Consider the following 6015-nt stretch of genomic DNA (forward strand, 5'->3'; position numbering starts at 1 on the left):
CAGATTAAAAATACTAAAAATTCCTAATCCAAGAGTTTCTCGTTATAAATATCACTCTCCATCAAATGTTTGTTATTAGAACATATTCACCAATATTATATAACCTTATTACGAAGTGCTTCTCATTCTCTCATACTGGCATTGTTAGATATATTTGTATTATGTTACATGGAAAACCACCCATAACGATTAATTTTCTTTTGCTATAGAACAAAATGGTATAAATTTCACTAAATTTGCATTTTTTTTAAGTTAGTAATGAGATTTTGATCCGTCACCTTATACCTTATAACTCAGTCTTTATTATGCATTATGAGTTATAACTCGACATTAACTATCATTCATTCTTTTGCTTGTAACTGACACCTTCATCATTTCTATCTTAATGATCAAACGGTCATAACATCAATTCTATTCATCAATTTTATGCCTATAAAAAGAACCTTCTATATCTAATCTCAATAATACATTCTATATTCATAAAATTATTATAAACACAACATAACACATGATAACTTTCAATTCATGTCTTACATTTTATATTCATAGAATTATTATATACCTCTTAAACACTTACTGATTTGAGCGTCGGAATGTCTTTTGCAGGTACCCACCCCCTTGTTCTTTCATATACTTCATTTGGACAGAGAGCTTACAAGCATTCTCCGGCAGACGAGTTATACACCGGCCAATCTCAGCAAGAACAATTGGCGCCGTCTGTGGGGACGAGTAAAATAATTTCTACTCCCTTTAGGTTCATAAAACTTGATTTACATTCAAATTTTTGAACCAATCTCAACAATTTTGTTTAAGATTTTATTTAATACCTCTTATCAAATTTTAATCTATCGTAACTTTTTATAAGGTTTGTATTTTATACCTTCAAATTGCTTCACTTTTACCTATCATAATATTTCACATCTTATAATCGATCAATTAACCAATCCAAAAACAAACTCGGCTTTCAATCAATTCGAGAACAATCTCGATTTTCAATCAATTCGAGCATAAACTCACTTATCAATTTTGCTTACTTTTTTAAAGTTCTCTATTTACACGTAAAATTATATTTTTTTATTCAACATACTTTACATTTATATTTTGTGCAACTAATATTTACTGATTTATTAGTTATATTCAAACCTCAATATATGTTCTATACAATAATGACATATAACAACCATGTCAATTGCATTTTTATTTCATTATGTATTATATTCTTAAATGACGGTAATAATGAGTTCAAATCTTAAAATTGGATTCCATCAAAATTAATTGTATATCAATTGTATATAACTGTTACACTATTTACTTTATGCTATTAACTTTTATGTTACTATTTGTTTAATACAAAAAGTTAAGTAAAAACACATGCAAACATTCAAAATTTACTATTATTGCACGAGAAAAATCCTTCGTCATACTATAATTGCTAGAAACATTATACTAAATGTATAATTTAATAACTGTTATCTTATTACTTTATTATCAAATTAAAGCATGTCCTACAAAACAAAATTCAGATATTCACATTTGGCATGTATGACATTCATATATGTCGTCTTCTTCTCTACAATTATCAACTTTCAAGGTATATTTTTTTATTTTGAACTATTTTACTTTTACAATATATATTATTCAATATATGTTGCGACTTTATACCTATTCATTTTCTCAATGTATCTTATTCATGTCAGACCTTCACTATAAATTGTAAATATTCAATAACTAATTTCTTTGAGCGAGAAATTTATCAATAAGTTGTTGTGGGCCGGAAAAATTCCCAAGATAATTAACCATTATATCCTCGGATCATACAATCGATTCCGTCAATGGATATCTATCTCTGAACTTTTCAGTTCACATACAATCAAATGCTAAAATTGTTCTTAAGCGGAAAAATATCCGCACACAACTATCTTGATTGAATGACTCTTATCATTCAATTATTTTTTGAATAAGTGGCGACATAATAACCCGACTAAGCTTGGGGGCTCACCATATCATTATTCACTTATCTTTTAACCGAGTTATAACTTATTTTATTTTCTAAGCTTAGCCTGGATCATATGATCAGCGGACAAAGTTTGGGGCTATGATCCGTCACCTTATACCTTATAACTCAGTCTTTATTATGCATTATGAGTTATAACTCGGCGTTAACTATCATTCATTCTTTTGCTTGTAACTGACACCTTCATCATTTCTATCTTAATGACCAAACGGTCATAACATCAATTCTATTAATCAATTTTATGTCTATAAAAAGAACCTTCTATATCTAATCTCAATAATACATTCTGTATTCATAGAATTATTATAAACACAACATAACACATGATAACTTTCAATTCATGTCTTACATTCTATATTCATAGAATTATTATATACCTCTTAAACACTTACTGACTTGAGCGTCGGAGTGTCTTTTGCAGGTATCCATCCCCTTGTTCTTTCATATACTTCATCTGGACAGAGAGCTTACAAGCATTTTCCGGCAGACGAGTTATACACCGACCAATCTCAGCAAGAACAGATTTGAATTCGAGACCTTTAAATGAAAACGAAAAAATTATGTCATTTGAACTATAGTTCGCTGCACTTCTCAGACATAACAAAACTTTGTTTTCACTGCTTTGAGCTTATCTTCTGTGGCACAAGCTTCTCTTTTCTTTTTTTACCCCTCCCTCTTTAGCCTTCCATATATGTCCCTAACAAATCAATTTTGTGTGGTAGTGGAATTAGCTATGCATACTTGAATTACAAGAAGCAATTAAGCTAACACTACTACATCCACTTATTTATCATTACTAAAAAAAATATTACTCTTTTACAATCATCGCATGAATAATTATTTAAAGGAAAGAATATGATCAAATGATAGTATACAATTGTCTAAATTAATACATAAAAAATTAAACTTTTTTAATAAAATCCATAAACAATTTAATCTACTTTAAATAAATTTAATAGAATCTACTTTTATTATAAATAATTAAATATACCAAAATATGAGGTGTATATGCAAGAATTACTCCTCGTCAAATGGTGGGAGTGAAGCTTGTAGAATTTTATGTTGACTAAGATTGAGCGGGAGGTTGACCAGAATTATTTCCTGCTCTCCTGAACCAAAAATCAGATAATTTATTTCTGTTAAATCCATGTTTTTGACACTAATAAAATTACAATAATATAAAATATCCATATGTTTATATCAAAATTCTAACTCAGCAAATATATACAGTAATAAAGAAACTTGAGATTGATGACTCTGGAATATTCCATAAGAAGAGCACTTGTTTGAACAAGTTTTATTTGTTGTGCACTTGTGCCAGGAAATATTTATAAAATTGAACATCATAAAATTAAGTAGATTAATTAAATAAAAAAAATTATAACTCTAAAATATTTATAAAACAGATAAAAAAAATATTCTTAAGTGATGTGAGACTTGTAATACCTGTTATGAATTGGATCTGGTCCATTGAAAACCCTCCTATTGTTATTGCTCATCATGTTGTTATCTCTAGCTATCTTCTTCACTTGTAGTGTTTCTGAAGCCTTTCTTGTTCTTCCTCCATTGCCACCATTAACTAATACAAAAACACAAACAAGCCCCACCAAGACCAACACTAATAATGCTCTAAACAATAACCTTGCAACAAAAATGCTATTACTACCCATATATGCAATAATAATTCTCTTTTCTTTTTCTTCTTTTTTATGCATATGATATATAATATACCTTTGTATATTATTTTGTTATATCATAGGATGAAAGAAGATAAATATATATAAAATCTAATTATCATTGCATGATGATTGTGGATTGTAAGAAGAAGACAAGTGAAGGGAATAAGAGAGAAGCTTTTCTTTTAGCTTAAAGGATAGAGTATGGAGGGTGTGTTGTGGTTGGTTTTCTTTATAGATGATAGGGTGTGATGAGAACAAGCTTCTTTTAATTTGCTTTGCATTTTTTGTATTTTCATGTATATAATACATGTACATATATACTTTGTATTTCATACTCACAACAGATTCAAATTACTCTTCTCATGGTTGACTAATCCTTTCTATTCAAACTTCAAAGCATTTTAAGTGAATCATTTGGTTGTGCATTAAGAGCTTATTATGCTTTGAAAAAATATTCAGCAAAGTATGTATGTCATCATCTTAAGATTATGAACATAATTTCTAACTAGTTCCTAACGATGAGTAATTTGAAGCAGTCTTGATTTTAATATATTAATAGAAAATTATATGCTTTTGATCTCTTAGAGTATCAATAAAAAATTTCTATGCCAAATATTTAAATAGTAAAAATAAAATATGAAAAAGCATAAAGCAAGCACATTTTTTGTCTTATCCATTTTACATGAATCTCATAATAATAATTAAAAAAAAAAACATAACAAAAGTGAAATCTGGTTGGAGAATCCAATGCGGTCTCTGTAACAGCTTTCACCTTGAAGGAACATACATGCATAATAATATAATATGATGATTCAAAGGATTTAGCCGTTTAGGGAATAGAGTTCTTATCCCTTAGCATTTCATCAATTAATCAAATTGTTAGTTGTAAAACTCAGATGTTCTCTTGGATTCTGAATTACACATAACATAAAGGAATAAATTACCATTTGTATTTATGAAAGATATAAATGTCGACAAATATATCTATATAAGAATAAAATGATAATTGTATCAACGGCATATAGTTTCTGTGTGTCAAGAATACCCTAACGGACCAATTGTGTAACCAACGTTCGGATACTATTGGCACACACAAAAACCATCTTCTGTGGTTATAATTATCATTTTATTCTTATATAGATATATTTGTCAGCATCTATATCTTTTATGAGTACAAATAGTAATTTATTCTAACATAAAAGGTCAAAAAATGTATAATTCAATCGGCATATACCGGCATATACCGGTAAATCCTGTAGTAGTATTTTATTTATTGCAAGAATTAAAAATAAGAATGAGAACCAACATTATTGATCCAAGAATACATTAATTATATGATATTTGTTTCACATTTAATTTATGTGGCACAAGATCCACCAGGGCCCCCAAACTGAAGGGTGAATCTATTTTGGGGATCCAAAAAGCCAAAATATTTGAGGCCATAGCATTGAGGATTATCACCCCCAAGTTTTGGAACATCCTGAACCGGTTCCTGGGTTGACCCATCAGACACAACATATGAAATCTTTCTGATGAAACAGGCATGTGTCAGGTCCCCATCTGGGAAGTGACCGGAGCCCATGGGTGGACTCTGACCCTTCATAACACCAGAAACTCTGCCACCCCAACCAATTCTATTGGCCGTTGACAAGTTTGAGAATAGTGCTGCTGGAAAATATCCAATGTGTCTGTTTTGTGCTACTAGCCACCAGTTTTTTGAAAAAAAAATAATTTGAAATGTTAAAAATAAAATTAGAATTTAATTTAAATGTCGAAGATCAAAATAGTACTTTTTTTCTAAAGTTAGGAGTAAGACTCGAACCCACAACTTTTAAATGAGTATGGAAAGATTATGTCATTTGAATTATAGCTCATTAGTAACAAAAATAGTACTTTATCCTAATAACAATATTAATGGTATCAGAGTATACTCTCATACCAACAAACACAAAAAGAACTTAGGCTGCATAATCATGGCTACAGAATTAGGAAAGAACTCTGTAAATATACCAGAGGTTTCAGAAAAAGAAACTAAGAAAACTTACTCGTCATATAACTTCAATGTGAGTGACAACCCAGGAAATGTAATTACACAGGTGCAACTGCATGGAGAAAACTATGAGGAATGAGTTAGAGCTGTGAAAACATCACTTCGGGTTTGGAGAAAATGGAGATTCATCGATGGAACTCTCACGGAACCAGAACAAGGTGCATCTGATCTTGAGAATTGGTGGGCAGTCCAATCCATGATTGTATCATGGATCTTGAACACGATTGAACCAAGCTTACGATCAACCGTTGCGTATGTTGAAAATGTGCGAA

At 29.9% G+C, this 6015-nt stretch overlaps 1 long non-coding RNA gene across 1 annotated transcript; it reads right to left on the minus strand.

Annotated features, from left to right (window-relative positions):
* LOC107634797 lies at positions 2428–4017 on the minus strand. Its single transcript, XR_001619055.2, has 3 exons — positions 3461–4017; positions 3006–3123; positions 2428–2711 (listed from the first exon to the last, which is right to left on the minus strand). It is a non-coding gene; the product is annotated as an uncharacterized LOC107634797 (long non-coding RNA).

The sequence above is a fragment of the Arachis ipaensis genome, chromosome B03 (genome assembly GCF_000816755.2).
Source record: "Arachis ipaensis cultivar K30076 chromosome B03, Araip1.1, whole genome shotgun sequence".
Lineage (NCBI taxonomy): Eukaryota > Viridiplantae > Streptophyta > Magnoliopsida > Fabales > Fabaceae > Arachis > Arachis ipaensis.